Below are 18906 nucleotides of genomic sequence, written 5' to 3'. Positions count from 1 at the left end.
GTTCTTGACTAAATTGACTAATGCTTTGTTGTCAGTGTGTTGCTTATAATTATTTAATAAAAAAAATATTCAAGAGTGAGTTTAAAGTGTGTTCCTTTACCCTATCTATCAATGTCATGACTTTTTCCAAATAATAATTTGTAAAGTTGCATGTAGCCTATATGAAAAACATAAAAAACTGCGTCATCTGATTAAAGTCTTGAAGTCTGTTCCAAATGCAGACTTTATAACTCATGCACCCACATGCATTTACTGACTAGCACCCCATCATTCTGCACTCTTACATCACTAAAGTCTGCACTCAGAGGAAGACCACAAGGGCTGAGCATGCCATTTACTCAACAACATTTACTGCTTTGGCCACTGGGGGAAGTCTTTTCTAATTTCTAATTTTCTAAGAAGTCAACCTACTCTTCTGATTTCACTGTGAGATCAGTCTGGTTATTGGATGCTAATTTTATAAATTAGCATCCAATAATTACATTAATAAAACTGAGATTCCTTTCACTTGAGAGACGACAAGCTGTAGAGGGGCACAATTGGGGCCACAGTAGCTCATCCAGCCTGAAGATGGATGGTTGTGTTAGTGGCACTTTGATTAACAGTTCCATCCGGACTTTGGCTGGTGGCTCACCAGTCTGGAGTAGCTCCAAGGAGACCCCACTAACCCAGCTGCGCTGAAGTAGATAAGGCCTGTGCTGATTACTGCAGTGGCAGATAAATCCACCACCTTTCATTGAGCTTCAAATGTTCCTCCCCCTTCTGCATACACTCTGTGATTGAGGATTTATTGCATGTTCTGATGAATACACATACACAAACACACTCATAATTGTTTCTTTCACCTAAATGGCATCTCATCTTAATGAAATGTTGATGGATTCATTGCTGCTGATGTGCAATGAAGAACTGTTAATGATTCTCCTCTGTGTTGTCATCAACACATCATTCAGGGCTCCTTTCAATGATTTTACCATTATGGGGTTGATAAAGGAGCCCTGGTGTATTTCAATGAAAGATACTTTTGAGAAGAATTCTACTGATAGAGCTCTCCAGAAAGTAGCACGTAGTAAATACAAATATTTGAGGTACGTGTACGTATTTACTGCCAGCTGGCCAATGATGAAGGGAGAATGAGAGAGAGAGAGAGAGAGAGAGAGAGAGAGAGAGAGAATGAATTATAGAAGCTGGCAGATAGAGAGGAGATGCGCTGTCCCTATTCTTGTGGGGAGTCCCACATCATTTGTGTTGACTTCTTGCTGAACTCGGCTCATTAATTCCCAACAGAGCGGTTATCTGAGTTACCATAGACTTTGTCAGTTCAAACCAGTCTGGCCATTCTCTGTTGAACTCTCTCATCAACAAGGCATTTCTGTCCACAGAACTGCTGCTCACTGGAGGCTTTTTGTTTTTGGCACCATTCTGAGTAAATTCTAGTGACTGTTGTTTGTGAAAACCCAGGAGATCAGCAGTTACAGAAATACTCAAACCAGCCCGTCTGGCACCAACAATCATCCATGCGATTATCTAATCAGCCAATCATATAATTATAATTTTTTAATTATAATTTTTTATAATTTTTTTAATAAAAATTTTATGCAGTGCATAAAATCATCCAGATACGGGTCAGGAGATTCAGTTAATATTCACATCAACCATCAGAATCGGGAAAAATGTGATCTCAGTGATTTGGACTATGGCATGATTGTTGGTGCCAGATGGGCTGGATTGAGTATTTCTGTAACTGCTGATATATATATATATATATATATATATATATATATATATATATATATATATATATATATATATATAGGAAACCTTATTACCCTGGTAACTTATCTAAATTACCTAATTAAAGTTATAGGTCACCATTAATTTTCGTGTGTGTGGTTTGGATGGTAGATATGATTTTATTCATATGGCTCTCTTCTGCAATATGATTGCCATGAACAACATGAGCAGTCTGGGACTTGAGATGTCTTACAAAATAAAAAGTCCAAGGATAAATGTTTTGGTGGAACACTGCCATTTCCACCCTCCTTCTCCAAAACATTCTCCTAAAATAGGCATTTAGTTCCCAGATGGGCAAACGAGGACACAGATTTGTTAGGTGGGCACTGAGCCACTCCTCACTCAGTGGGCATGCATGCTATTTGTGAGCCATATAAGGGCTTTGTTCATTTACTCGAGATCATCTCATTTCCCATCCCGCACCTTCTGTAGACTGACCCAGGAATGAGATCAGCATTCCAAATATCCATGGCTGTGAGTTATGTAATTGATTAGCTTAGCTTACAGGAACCATCATTGTGTGACACAGTGAGCAGACAGGTACTGCTGATAATCTGGATGTTTCTTGATGAAACTTACAATACTGTATTTAAAATTTTCACAACAGTTAGTTTCAGTCCTCTAATCTGATTGGACAAGCGACAATATTAAGTACAACTGCATGATTGTGAATGTGATATTGAAATTCTGAACTTATGTTATTCTTTGGATGATTTAAGGCTTTTTGTCTACAACACAAATCTGTATGTCAACCTCAGTAAATTCTTGATTCACATTTAAGGTTCACTTTCATCTATAAATTAGCTTGAACTTTTAGAGGGATTCTTCATTTGTACAACACTACAGACAAGTACATTGATGTTTCTGTTCAATTTCAAGTTTCAGTTACATTATTCAAGAAATCCTCTGTCACTCAAAGAGTTTGTGGTGAACAATTTGACTGACAAAGCCTACATGACCTTGCAAAGTGATCTAGCTTAGAATACATGGATGCCTAAATAATACAGCAAGTACTGTAACTGTAAAATTTAACACAATTACATTTTCTTTGACCACAGTTATTTAGGTGGATGAATTGCTGATATGTAATAACAATGAGAAATGCACTGAAGAAACATTTATAGATACAAGCCCTTTTCGTTTTTCTTGTAATCAAGAGTCTAAATCTGAATACAAAAAGGGGCTAAATTTGAGGTTCAAAGAGAGCACATCAGAAAAGATTTTAGGGAAAGGTAATTTGCAGAATGACAGAATAGTCTTTCTTTGAAAAAGGAACAAAGGAGATTGAGTGGGGCACAGGACTCCCAAGGGGAAGGCAGAAAGTCAACTTCAGATGTTAGATTACTTCAAAGCGTCAGAAAATGAGATGGAAAATTTCAAGGACTGTGTCCCTCCAGAGTATTTTATGCTTAGCAGATTTTTATTTTATTTTATTTTAGTTAATTTTAGTTATTTAGTTTAAATAGTATTTACATTTGCATCTGTTCATTTTACAGACACCCTTTTCTGATCCCTAAATAATAATGCTGCATACAGTGATGCATTGTCTCTGATATTTTACATATATATATATATATATATATACAGTAGATAGATAGATAGATACAGTATACTGTGTATATATACACACACATTACATATACAGTTATTATAATTATTATAATTTTTTATTATTATTTTATTTTTAACAATTTTATTGATTCCCTTCCACAAATTAAACAGACATAACAGAAAATACATAATCAATTTATATAAAATTGAACCCTTCCCCCTGAACATGAAATGAAATTTGAGTGTCCAATACGTCACACATAAAACTCTGAACCCTCAAACAAAATGCTTGGATTAAGAAAATTAACACACCACCAAAAAACATGGGTTGTGTCCCCATCTTCTGATTGGCATTGCCAGCAGGTGGGTGTGTCTTTAAGACCAAGCCTATACAATCTAGAGGGGGTCCAGTAGAATCAATGTAAAATCATATATTGCATAAGTCGCATCCTTGCATCCCTGGATGTAGACTTGATGTTTTTTAGAATCCTAGCCCACACTCCCTCCTCCAATACCAAGTTTAAATCTTTCTCCCATAATCTCTTGAGAGAATTTGAAGCTCCATCCCCCAGACTCTGAATTAACAGGGAGTAATACACTGATGCCTCATGACCTTTTCCAAAGGCAGTAATCATCACTTACAGAGTATCTGCTGCTTTAGGGGGGTGTATGCTACTCCCACAAATAGTATAGAGCAGGTGGCGAAGCTGAAAATACCTAAAGAATTGAGACCTGGGAATCCCAAAATGTTGAACCATATTTTCAAAGGATCTCAACACTCCACTCTCATATAGGTCACCGAGCGTATTAACCTCCCTTACAATCCACTCTGACCAGCAGAATGGGGACTTATTAATACATAATTTTGGGTTCAGCCATATACTCGAGGCAACATTTAAATAAATGTCCAAATTAAACACTCTGGACACGTTTTTCCATACTGAGTGCAAATGCAAGATAACGGGGTGTAACTTAACTTCTCTGATTAGTTTGAAAGAAAGGCTTTGCATTGGCGAAATAGGGGCAAGAACTTCCTGTTCAATACAAAACCAGGGAGGGGCACTCTCAGGTGGAAGCGACTAATGAGCCAAATGTCTGAGACTGAATGCAATATAATAAAACAAAATCTTGGGTAGGCCTAGCCCACCTTTGTCAATCGGACTATGTACCTTACTGAAATGTAATCTGGGACGTTTACATTCCAAATGAAAGACTTCGCTATGCTATCAAATTGCTTGAAGAGAGGGGGACACCTATAGGGAGAGATTGTAGCAGGTAGTTGAATTTTGGAATACAATTCATTTTAATAACATTAACCTTCCCAGTCATAGATAAATACAGTACAGTATATTTGATATTTGATAAAGACCAGTGAGTCTACCTGTGTGAGTCTACCTGTGCGAGTCAACCTAGCAAGGAGACTGACAAGGCACTTAAGTAATGCACTTATTATCTTCTTTTCTTGTCTACTGCTTTTTGACATCTTTATTCTCTATCCTATACCACTATGTGCTTCCAAATTCCTACTATAACTAACACTCATCACTCATGCTCCAGACACAGGAGACTTGCGTACTAGTTTTAGAATTACTTTCTCTTCCTGTCGGTCTTTGGAATTGCCAGTCTGCTGTAAACAAAGCTGACTTAATTCTGTCCATTGCTAGTCATTCAGGTCTCAATATTCTGGCCCTGACTGAGACCTGGATCAGACCAGAGGACACTGCCACACCCACAGCCATCTCCACCAACTTCCTCATCAGACAGGGAGGGGTGGGGGAACAGGTTTGCTGTTCACTGTCTCTGTTTGACAATATATCCTTTGAATCACATGCAATTACTATCACCCACCCTGTTAAAATCCATTTTGTAGTTATATACCGTCCCAAAAGTCAGATAGGTAACTTCTTGGAGGAGCTGGATGTGTTGCCCTCAACTTTCCCTGAGGATGGCAGCCCTCTTGTAGTACTTGGGGATTTCAACATCCACCTGGAAAAACCTCAGGCTGCAGACTTCCACACTTTGCTTACCTCATTTGACCTCAAACAACTCACAACTGCGGCAACACACAAGTCAAGTAACCAACTGGACCTCATCTAAACATGTAACTGCTCCACTGTTCATGTTCTTGTTACTCCACTGCACACTTCTGATCACTTCTTCCTCAGTTTCAACCTTAACTTGCCTCGTGGTGCAACACACACTCCTCCTCAGGTCTCTTTTCGGCATAACCTACACTCACTCTCGCCCTCCTGTCTCTCCTTTATAGTGTCATCCTCACTTCCTCCCTCTTTAACCAGTTCTCCTCACTTGATGCAAATAATGCTACTAACTCTCTATGCTCCACTTTAACATCTTGTCTAGATAAAATTTTTCCCCTTTCATCCAGGTTAGCCCGTGCTACACCTTCCACCTCCTTGTCATCCGATGTTCTCCAAGAACATCGCTCTAAACTCAGAGCAGTGGATAAGAAAATGCAGCAAATCGAAAGATCTTGCTGACCTAAGTACTGAATGTATCAGTCACTCCTCTCTTCTCTGCTAACGTCTCCACTGCAAAAACATCATACTATCACAACAAAATTAACAATTCATCTGATACTCACACACTTTTCAAAACTTTTTCCTCTCTCCTTTGCCCACTTCCTCCCCTCCCAACATGCTAGACAGCAACCATTCTGGGTCCAAAACAGACACTCTACAGAGACTGCCCTGCTGTCAGTTACTGAAGCTCTGAGACTGGCGAGAGCAGCATCCAAATCATCTGCACTCATCCTGCTGAATCTGTCTGCTAATTTTGATACAGTAAACCACCATATTCTCCTGTCAATCCTCAAGACAAAGGACATCACAGGAACCATGTCTTGCCTCACAGGTAGGTCTTTCATGGTGTCTTGGAGGGGAGAGGTGTTTAAGTCTCACCAACTAGCTACCATGGTGCCTCAGGGTTCAGTGCTTGGACCGCTCCTCTTCTCCGTATACATGTCATCACTAGGATCCGTCATTCAGGCACATGGCTTTTCCTATCACTGCTATGCTGATGACACACAACTCTACCTCTCATTCCAGCCTGATAATCTGATGGTAGTGGCCCAGATTTCAGCCTGCCTAGCAGACATTTTGTGTTGGATGAAAGATCACCACCTCCAACTCAACCTTGCTAAGACAGAGCTGCTTGTGCTTGTAGCAAGCCCAGCAATTCATCACAACTTCACCATTCAGCTAGACTTGTCATTGATTACACCATTCAGGACAGCCAGAAATCTTGGAGTTGTGTTTGATGATCAGTTGAACTTCACAGACCACATCGCAAGGACTGCCCAGTCATGCAGATTTGCCTTATACAACTTTAGGAAGATCAGGCCCTTCCTATCGGAGCATGTTACACAACCCCTCGTCCAAGCTCTTGTTATATCCAGGCTGGACTATTGCAATGTTCTTCTGGCAGGACTTCCAGCATGTACTGTCAAACCTCTGCAATTGATCCAGAATGCAGCAGCAAGAGTGGTCTTCAACGAGCCCAAGAGAGCGCACATCATGCTTCTCTTCATCAAATTGCATTGGCTGCTAATGGTTGTTTGCGTTAAGTTCAAGGCATTGATGCTTGCTTACAGAACAACCACTAGCTCCACACCCCACAATCTAAACTCAATACTTCAGACTTATGTTCCCTCCAGAAGCCTACGTTCTGCGGGGTGAATGGTGCCTCGTGGTGCCATCGCATAAAGGCACAAAATCACTGTCCCAGACCTTTACCTTGACTGTTCCCCACTGGTGGAATGACCAGTAGTGATTTTAACCACCACGCAAACCACGCAATTAAGAGGGGCCCCAGACATCGGGGGCCCCCCCTCTCTGGTAGGAAAGCTCCAAAAAAAAAAAAAACACTTGAGGGGTAACATGTCACATGTTGTTCTGGGTACACATGTGAATATGCTGTTGTCAGGTCTCTCAGAGCGTTTTATGTTAAAGGTCCGCCGGGTTCAGGACAGTTTTTCAATTAGGAGTTCGGTTTGTAATTTATGAAAAAATATCCAGGCCTTCCGAACTTGTTTCACCCACTCACTCTCACTCACAGATATACGCAAACGAATGAGTAAGGGGCCGTTCACACTGAACATGTTTTGCGCGTGTCTGCTCTGTTTTTCAGTGGTTTTCCTATGTGAATCACTTCTATTTTTCTCCTCATTTGTAAGTCGCTTTGGATAAAAGCACCTGCAAAATGAATAAATGTAAATGTATGTATATATATAAACTGTGTACTGTTCGGACGCTTCTGCTTCCTGCTCTGGGCTTTGCTCCGTTGCTTTTGCATTTTATCTCTAATTTTCATATCAGAAGTTTAGCACAGTGCTCAAAACGCCTAATTTGGCACCCACACAACAATCAGAGACTTTTGGGACTGAAATATTACTACAAAATGGGGATTTTCTGTGAAAGCAGTCTACCAACCTCCTATTACCAGCAGTATACATTCCTGAAAAGGGACAACACAGCTGCCTTCATACAGACAGATGAGAAAGAAAATGCCTCCTTTCAGATCAAACTCCACTTAGTGCACAAACTGCTATAGATTTCTACAAAAGATCACATTTCTGAAAACAAAACTACTTGCAGTACTGCCACCCTTGACGGAACACACAGGAAAGCGTCACCATGGACCCCCTCAGCCTACAGCCGGTGAGTCCTGTGAATCTAACTTTCCTCGACAGGCTATACTGAACTTTAGAAAAACTAGCAGAACAGGTGGCAAAAGTGACTGATGAAAGTGAGATCAAAAATCAATGGCATAAACAGGGAGTTAGACCCAAAGGTGCTCAACATATCAGACAGTCACAAGCGTTGCATATTGCAGCATTGGCATCTTCCACTCCACATATGACTCGACTAACCAGTACTGGTATTCTTCCACCCCTGATGCATCTTGAAAATAGATTTAAACCATTAATGAATGTGGAGGAAGAAACCCCAAATGTGATCAGGTATAGATCACATCAGCCAGCAGCTAACATTGCAGCTGGCAGGCACTCAAGTTTAAGCAGGCAGCGGCATTTGGCTGAGACCACAGCTGAGCCCAGCACTCTGATAGTGGAAGACTCCATTATTAGAAACATTGGTAGCAGGGCTACTACCACTTGCTGCCTTCCTCGGGCAACAGTTTCTGAGGTAAATAAGGAACTTCTGAACATTCTGATTAACCATAAGACTGTGAATTGGGTTATTATACAGGTGGGGGGAAAATTATATTCAGAAAGAGCAGTCTGAATGCTCTGAATAACTCCTTAAGAGGGATTTAAATTAACTCTATGAAACATTTGGTAGATTGAAAGTGCAGTTGTTCATCAGTAGACTGCTCCCAGCCCGAGGAACAAATATGTATTCTCGGTTGCTAAGTCTAAACACTTAGCTCCACAAAACCTGCAACATGAGAGGACTGAACTACATTGATAACTTTAAACTTTTCTGGAGTCAAAGAGAACTGTTTAAATCAGATGGCCTCCACCCAAACAAACTTGGTGTAAAGGACAAAATCTACTTCTCCCTCCTACATCCATCTGCAGCGTGCACAAATCCACTCAACCTGGATGGCACACAAACACCACCGCAGTGTCAGGATGACCACAGGATCACACTTCAGCACCTGGATGGACATTTGATTGACAAATCCCACAATAACACAGTGCAGCCACAACATTCACTGCACAGGGACACAATCCAGGCTGAGCACCACCCACAGAGCATACTACTGTCAGACTGTGACAACTTAGAACTGCTCCAAGATACAGGACCCAAGGACGAATTCCTGGAAAAAAGCAAAGGGAGCTAGATAACATACTTCAGCCTCCAGAAACAACAGAGCCACAGCCTCTCTCACCACACACTTTCTCCCTCTCATCAATATCCCTACTTCTGAGCTTCTCATAGAGAATGGAGGAACTAGTATATGCTGGAAGAAAACTCTCCCACTCCATTGCTGCGAGCCCCCAGATACCAACCAAAAAGCGGTAGGCCCCTCTAACACCAAAGCCTCCAGGCCCAGCTCACCCTCCCACTCCCTCTGAGAGAGCTCTCTGGCCACTGCCACAATGCCAGGGCACACATCATCCTTCTTCTGCTCTCAGTGAACAACAAACAACTGATAAAAGCTCTCAGTGATATGTGTCAGGTCCCCGCTATGGTAGCAGCAACACTCACAAATGTTTACAGAACAAGCGGGAACCTGCTGTGCTAGTAACATTTTCTAAATTTGTTATGTTAAGTGAAAGGAAGACTAAGGCCTTCTCAAGACATATGGCAAACCTATCTAATCTGTTGCCTACTAGACATCAATCCAACATTGCTGTGGGGTCAAAAACAGATAATGTCAAGTTAGCACTTTTAAATATCCGCTCACTAAAGAACAAATCATTTTTTAGTCAATGACCACAAACAACCTGGACTTTATGTTTCAAAATGAAGCTTGGTTAGATAACAGCTGAAGTGCAACAGTCCTCAATGAATCAGCCCCTCCAAACTTTACTTTTATTAGTGTCTGCAGAGCTATTAGGAGAGGTGGAGGTTTAGCTGTGATATTTAAAGATGTTTTCAATGCAAGCAAGTGTCACTTGATGATTACTTGACCTTTGAATATCTAAGTATTGTACTAAAAGGTATGCCACACATTCTATTTATAGTTATTTATATGCCTCCAAAATACTCTCTTGGCTTTGTTGATGATTTTACAGAACTGTGAACAACTTCCTCTGAATTTGACTGTTTTGTTATTATTGGGGATATCAACATTTATATAGATAATCCTGAACACAACACTGCCAAAGAACTCATAAAAGTTTGAAACCTCTTTGATCTGACTCAGCATGTAGATGGACCCACACACAATCGCGGACATGCTCTTGATCTACTAATTAGTCACGCTATCTGCCCATTTCTGTATTTTCTTTGAAGTATTCAGTTCTCCTGCCACTGAAGTTAGATCTGTCTCTGTCAAAAAGAGGTACTTAAATGAGAATACAAGTGTGCAATTTGTCAAGGCTATATCTTTTACACCGAGTATATCCGCAGACTGTGTTGATGTTCTTCTCAATAACTTTAACTCAGAAGTTAAAAATTCTATTGATGGCACTTGCAGGCATAAAGCACCTTGGAAAAACACAACAGCAGTGCAAAACATGAAAAGAAAATGCAGGAAAGCAGAATGAATGTGGCGGAAAACATAACTTGAAGTCCATTATAATATCTATAAAGACAGCCTTCATGTTTTCAATTTGGAACTATGCACAGCTAGGTAGACCTTCTTCTCAAACATTATGTTGGGCCTCATGTGCTCAGATAGGAGACAAAGGCAAGCCTACATACAGTCATAAAGCCTGACTGAGGCCTGTAGGAACACTCAAAGCCTGATAACACAAAATCGGATCCAAAATCAAACAAAGGGAGTCCAAACAGACTGCAGATCCCATCAAGCCTTGCTCACTTTACATCTAGGTGTGAAATTCTGAAAGATCGAACTCTCAACTCCGATTGGATGAAACGCACGACAGAACATGTACCTCAACCATGATGCCATCAAGAGTATAAAACCCTGGAGATTCCTCCTAAGCCTTGCTTCCAGCAACAGTATTTGCCACATCTAGTTGCAGCCCTGCTGCTCCCAGGTGTAGCTTTGCTGCCCAAGGAAGTAATGTACGTACCTGAACTTTGGCCATACAATCTCCATCTCGCTGGATGAGCTGAGATTCTCCATGTTCCACCGAGCACACTAACGCATCCAAAGGAGACCGCTGAGCAATCCACGTCTCACCCTTTTGCCTGCAGAAGTGAAGAAAGAAGATTTCTCTTCCTTCTCCAACCGGGTCGACTTCACTGATTTCTCCACCAACCTGCCGAGAATCAGTGGCCTTACTGCCTGCAGACAGAGCGAGGAAATGGCCTCCCACTTCGAGGAACCGATACGGAGTCAAACGATGAACACACATTCTACCTGCATCCTCACACAACTCAAGTAGGGTTACGTCTGGGCAGAGATAGATTATTATAGTGTGTTTTTCTTGTGTATCAAGGTTATTGCTTGTACAGTTTACGGACTGCCGAGTCCTCTCATTGCTGCTAATAACACACACACACATACACATACACACCTACACCCATTCACACACACACACACACACACACACACACACCTCTACCCTCCTCTCATGTATTATAGGCTTAAATATTACCATATCTAAACATGTTACTGTTTAGTTTGTAGTTGGAAGTTGGAAGTTTAATGACTGCACTGTATTGATTATTAATTGGTATTACTGCATCAATACACTTTGTTATACTTTAAAGAGAAGTGTTTTGGCATTGTTCTGCCTGCACCTGTGCCAAGGGCTGGCAGGGGATGTCAGTGCTCAGATTCAAGCCTTCATTGTTCCCCTTTTGAATGTCGATGTTCTCCGGATGTTGACTTTCCTAAGAGAACAATCCTATATTGAGACTGCTATACTGTCTGGTTATAAGTCCCTGATTCCAGGGTGGTACCCCAGCAATATTAATTCTTATTAATATTCTATTGATTTTGATAATTGATGGTTATATATGAAGGTATTTTTGGAGCAAATCAACTGAGCGCCTGTGACAGTGGAATTTGTAGTTGTAGAGATTAGCCACACATATGTACCAGTAAATTTGAAGTCACAGAGAAAAATGTTTTAAGAGTTGCAAACTTGTAGATTTTTTTTTTCTCTCCCACAAACACAACACAACAGTTACACCTTCTCAAATTCTTCATTGCAGGTGCACAAATCCTATTCTACGAATCACAAATTAAGAAACTCATACGATCACCTTTTTGCTACAGTTGCTGCAGTGAATATGGTGTAAAACACATTCACACACCCGCATCAAAAAACGTGAAGTCGCGGATATTTTTAGCTCATCCGCAAATCAGTATATGAATTCATCCAATGAGAGTTGCACATTTATAGAATATATTTTCACAAATAAATTTTTTTTTCTTGGATATTTTTCTAGCACAAACATAAGTACATAACTACAACTGCTTGAATCTGCTGCTACGAGTCTCACACACTGTTTATCGCTTGCAAATGACAAATTTCGCGCACTCACCCTTTTGCACCACATATCTGTGGAAAATATGGAGCAAAAGTGATTAGTGCATCTGTAGAGGCAGCAGCCTCTAACGACCCCAGTAATTATTACTCCCATAGGGAAGCAGTCCCGAAATTAGAAGCTGCAGTGAGTCACAGAGTGGGTTAATTAACATTTTATAAAGCCTATAGGCGATTTAAAGCATGTTTTTCATCCAACGTCACTGCAAATATGTGTTCCATATAATATAAAATCAATGTTTACATAGTCTAAGAATAGTAAGTCATCTCACTCCCATGTGCCCTGCAGTGTCCCACTAAATCACATCTGCTGACCTACAACAGAGGATTAATCACTTGGAAACAGGTGCTTCCAGCCCCCTTAGTTTATTTGGTTAGTTTCGCTCAATTTCTGGATACCTATGGGATCAAGATTATGTTATTTATAGCTTCGAGTTTCGGGACTGCTTCCCTATGGGAGTAATAATTACTGGGCTAATTGCCTACCGTAGTGCAAACTCTGACATCACTTTACTTTACTATGGTATTCCTATAAAAATTACTAATCACCAAAACAAAAAAAAAAAAAAAAAATGGTACCCATGGTTCTGACCATGGTAAATTCTCATAAGGGTAATCTTAAATTAGGTGCATACTTATGATATGATACTCAACTGCGAAGACCTACCCTTTTCTGTCATTTTTCTAGAAGGTAAAGCAGAAGAGAATATAAGGAATAAATCGTTTAATATGAGGGTATCATTTAATATGAGACGACTGAATAGCAAACTTAACAGTGCAGGTAGTCTAGCGTTAGCTTACCTTTCGTGAAACAAGAAAGGCTAACCTAACTAAGAAACATTGATTACCAACGTAGCTGACCAGCGCGCATATTTAAACTATAAACAAATGTATAATGGTGAGTGATTTCAGAAAAAGAAAGAAAAAACATACCTTTATTGGTATAACTAGCTCTTCTGATTGGCCAAAATGCTCTGATCTCTGAACAGTGCCCACTGCTGCCTCTACAGATGCAAAAAATCACTTTTGCTCCATATTTTCCACAGATATGTGGTGCAAAAGGGAGAGCACGCGAAATTTGTCATTTGCAAGCGAAAAACAGTGTGTGAGACTCGTAGCAGCAGATTCAAGCAGTTGTAGTTATGTACTTGTGTTTGTGCTAAAAAATATCCAAGAATTTTTTTTTTATTTTTTATTTTTTTTTATGAGAAAATATTCTACAAGCGTGCAACTCTCATTGGATGAATTCATATACTGATTTGCGGATGAGTAAAATTTGTCTGTGACTTTTCGTTTTTTGATGCGGGTGTGTGAATGTGTTTTGCACCATATTCACTGCAGCAACTGTAGCAAAAATATGAGTGTATGAGTTTCTTAATTTGTGATTCGTAGAATAGGATTTGTGCACCTGCAATGAAGAATTTGAGAAGGTGTAACTATTGTGTTGTGTTTGTGGGAGAAAAAAAAATCTACAAGTTTGCAACTCTTAAAACATTTTTCTCTGTGACTTCAAATTTACTGGTACACATGTGTGGCTAATCTCTACAACTACAAATTCCACTTTCACAGGCGCTCAGTTGATTTGCTCCAAAAATACCTTCATAGTTATCTTTGATGATTGTTGATTTGAATGATTAATAAGCTAATGTTGATTCTAATCAATGTTCTATTGATTTGAATAATTAATAATTATCTTTGATAATTATTAATTATTGAACCGTTTTTCAACCAGCTGAACAAATTCTTAATCTCGAATGGCTACTTGGACAATTTCCAGTCTGGTTTCCTACCGCATCATAGAACAGAGACAGCACTCTTAAAGATTCTTAATGATATTCGGCTAAATACTGATTCAGGCAAAATATCAGTGCTGGTATTATTAGATCTCAGTGCTGCTTTTGACACTGTTGACCACAACATTCTCGTAGACAGACTGGAAAACTGTGTAGGGCTCTCTGGGACGGTCCTCGGCTGGTTCTGGTCATATCTACAGTTGCAATCAAAAATTATTCAACACCCCTGACCAGCAATACATTGTGGTGATGTGAATTAAAACACATCAACTAAAACCTCAGTAAACAGTCAAAGCAAGTTTTTAATACACATTTGAGTGATTTTGAGAACAAAGTGTTCAGTTTACCCACATTTTAAAATAAAAAATATCTAATTCTCTCCACAAATGTCATGTCAAAAATATTCAACCCCCAAAGTCAATAATTTGTGGAGCATTCTTTATCCTTAATAACAGCAAATAAATGTTTCAGGTAAGTGTTCTCAGGCTTCGGACACCTCTCTATCAGAATATTTACACATTTCTCATGAGCAAAAGCTTCCAGCTCATTGACATTCTTTGGTTTCTGTGCTGCCACTGCTTCCTTGAAATCCCAACAAATGTTTGCAATGGGATTTTAATGATGGACTGAAAGGGCCATTTAAGGACATTCCACGACCTATCCCTGAACCAGATTTTGGAAAACTTGGATGTATCCTTGGTATTATCGTCTTGCTGGAAAGTCCAGTGATCACCGAGCTTCAATTTACACACTGAAGGCATCAAATTTTTCATGCCAAAATGGCCTGATACCTGAAAGAATCCATGGTGTCAGTCACATAGTCAGGGTAGCCGTTTCCTGCAGCCGCAAAACACCCCCATAACAGGACTTACCCACCTCCATGCTTGACTGAGGGGATGGTGTCGTTCTTGTCATTACCTTGTCATCTTACTCCAGACGTACTGCTGACCCATGGGTCTAAAACTCATTTTCAGTTTAGTGTCATACGTCTATAAAACCTTCTTCCAGGACTCCACAGGTCTTTCCTAATTACTTCTTGAATTTTCAAGTCAACATTTCCCTTGGTGAAGTTTTGCTTTCTTCCACACCCCAAGAAGGTTGCTGTTGTACCATATTTAAAAAATGTATGAATGGTGCTGCCAACTTTGTCTATTGGAAATTGAAGTGCATTGGAAATGTACTTTTAGCCATGACCTTTCTTGTGTAATGAAATAACCTCCTCTATTAGCTTTTGAGACAGCTTATTTTTAATTGCATTTTTTGCATAGAAATACATTTTTGCTTACAACGCTAAACTAAAATTCTAAAACTTAAATAAGTGCCATTGCAGATTGATGACTTAATTTTGTTTTAAAACAATTACTTGTGTAGCCTTACATATTTAAGATACAGCTACATGCAATAGGGGTTGAATAATTATGACATGGCTGTATTTTAAAAAAAAATCCTGCTATTTAGAAATATTAGGTTATATATTCACACTATGACTTTGAATGAGTCACTCAACTGGGGGTTGAATAATTTCGATTGCAACTGTAGAAGGGAGGGATTACTATGTGAACATAGGCAACTATTAATCTGAGTAGATGATGGAGTGGATTCCCACAAGGCTCAATTATTGCACCACTCCTGTTTAACCTGTAAATGCTCCCACTTGGCCAAATTATGAAAAAGAAACAAATTTCATACCATAGCTATGCAGACGACACCCAGATCTATCTAGCCCTGTTGCCAAATGACTACAGCCTCATAGACTCTCTGTGCCAGTGCATTGAAAAAAATGAACAGTTGGATGTGCCAAAACTTCCTTCAGTTAAACAACAAGTCAGAGGTCATTGTATTTGGCAACAATGGCTAAATTCCCAAGGTGAACACATACCTTGACTCCAAATGTCTAAAGACAAAAAATCAAGGAAAGAATCTTAGTGTCATTTTGGAGTCAGACCTTAGTTTCAATAGTCACATCAAACCAATAACGAAATTTGCCTACTATCATCTCAAATATATGTCCAGAATTAGATGTTTTTTATCCAGTCAAGACTTAGAGAAACTTGTTAATGCTTTCACCACCAGTAGGGTGGACTACTGCAATGGACTTCTCACCGGCCTTCCCAAAAAGACCATTAGACACCTGCAGCTCATTCAGAATGCCGCTGCCAGATTCTCACCCGAACCAAAAAATATTACTCCAGTCCTCAGGTCTATACATTGGCTTCCGGTTACATTTAGAATTGATTTTAAAGTACTATTACTCGTTTGTAAATCGCTCAACCACTCCAGGCGGCCAGCAGTGAGCCCCTTCTCCACTCGCGGACGGCGGCCGCTCCTTTGGGACACGACAGTGCATCCCTCCTCCCTTCCGGGTATCGGCACCAATATAACAAGGTAAAAATGAGCAAGGAGGAGGCAGGAACCGGATGAAGCATCAAAGTAATATTTTAATAAAAACTTAAACAACAAGCATAAACACACACACACGGCAGCTGCGTGTGGCTCTCTCTCTCCCGAACTGTCACATCTGTCTCAGCCTTATCCCTCTCCTCGACTGATTAGCCCAACTGGGGTCCGGCGGTGCGCAGTCACGGCCCAGCCCCTCCCTCCTCCTCATCACAACAGTACTGTGCAAAAGTTTTAGGCACTTGTGAAAAATGTTGCATAGTGAGGATTTCTTAAAAAAAATAGTGCCATAATTAGTTTTCATTTTTCAATTAACATCATCCAAAGTAAAAACATTTTTTAAAAAAAAAGCTAAATCAATATTTGGTGTGACCAGCTTTGCCTTCAAAACAGCACCAATTCTCCTAGGGACACCTGGACACAGTTTTTCTTTGTAGTTGGCAGATACGATTTTCCAAGCTTCTTGGAGAATTCACCACAGTTCTTTATATTTACAGTTTATATATTTAGGCTGTCTCAATTGTTTCTGTCTCTTCATGTAATCCCAGACTGACTGGATGTTCAGTGGGGGTCTCTGTGGGGCCATGCCATCTGTTGCAGGGCTACATGTTCTTCCATTCTATTCTTTTTGCAGAAGGAATGTTTGGGAGTCTAAAATGTATATTACCTATTGACACACTACAGCTAAAAATATAAATAACCATCTTAAGACAAATTTACTTGTTAAACATCTTATGTGCCTCATTAAGCTACTAAATTTAGTTTGATGGAATGTGTAAATCTTAGAAAATACACTGAAATATATATTTCAGTGTATTTTCTAAGATTTACGCATTTCACTTGTATGACACATTTCCATCAAACTACATTTAGAGCTTAATCTTTAAATAGTGTACATATGAATTCAGAATAAATGTATTTCATTAAGAATATGAATTCTATAATGAGAAGTTTTAAACAATACAGTTTGGTAAATGGCAAAGCAACTACATCTGCTTTGACATTAATTTAAAAAAATGTATGCTTAACAAAGTAATATAATATTTCAAATAATTCCAATTTAAACCATTTGTTTAAATCTTAATTTTGCCAGGTTTCATTTTTGAGAGATTTTTATTCATTCATTTATTATCCGTCATATTTATAATATTCATAGTTTAAACATATCCAGATGGGATAAAGTCTGTACACTTAGACTTGGAATTTATAAATATCCATATCTATGTAAATATGCATGCTTAAGCCTACTTACTTTTTTTCCATTCTAGTTGTCAAGTCATGCAGGTCATACATTAAAATATGCCCCACAGTTTTGCTCCCACCCACACAGCTGACATTTCATTTGGTGTGCATAAACATCACATCCAAAATCAGTGTCATATATCAGTTATTCAATGCAATCTTGTAAAAAAAATTACATCTGAAGTCATACACAAAAGAAATTCTGCATTCTGTCATTCATTAGAGCTTATAGCAAGTTTGTGATATGTCATATTTTTTTCATCTGCTGATTTTACAAGCGGATCTTGTGGCTTATAATCATGTGACTGTTAAAATGTAGAACAGGAAATGTGAGAAGTGAAACTTGTGACATTTCAAGTGTCAGCTTATTTTTTAGATGACCATTTAACTTATAGCTTTAAGTAAATCTGCATTGTTTTAGTCATCATCCTACATTGTTTAATGACAAATGTTCTCTCTATTTCAGTACAAACTGGAAATAGGCTATATTATTTTTCTCAAAAGACTATATAGTGTCTGACATATTTTGAAGAAAATATCAAAAATAGAGATAAAAAAAAAATGTCATTCAATTGTTACACTGCAAAGGAAGCACAAGTGTTGCATCTAAAGCACCATATGTACTACAAAAAGGTGCATTTAAACAGAGACTACTTAATGTTGCACAAAGGCAGCATAAATGCATTTTACACCAAAATTACAATTGTGAAATAATGTAGTGAAATTATTATTTTTTTTGTATATATAATTATAAATAGAAAACATTAATTATGAATTAAAAGACTGATGCATTTTAAATAAAGAAATGAAAATATAAATAATAAAATATAAACAACAACTAAAGTTTAAGGCTGCAATGAAGTTGCCTTTAATTTATTGAAAACAAAGCAGCTTCAGAGTCCTTTGTTATTAGGGGCTGAGGTGGGTCAGAGCTGGCATATTTTAGTATAACTTTTCTTTGGAATTGAGTCTTAATACAGAATATAAAGCCAACACAGAGCCTGCTCAAAACAGCCT

The sequence above is a fragment of the Myxocyprinus asiaticus genome, chromosome 4 (assembly GCF_019703515.2).
Source record: "Myxocyprinus asiaticus isolate MX2 ecotype Aquarium Trade chromosome 4, UBuf_Myxa_2, whole genome shotgun sequence".
Taxonomy (NCBI): Eukaryota; Metazoa; Chordata; class Actinopteri; order Cypriniformes; family Catostomidae; genus Myxocyprinus; species Myxocyprinus asiaticus.
Note: the sequence above shows the minus strand (reverse complement) of the source record.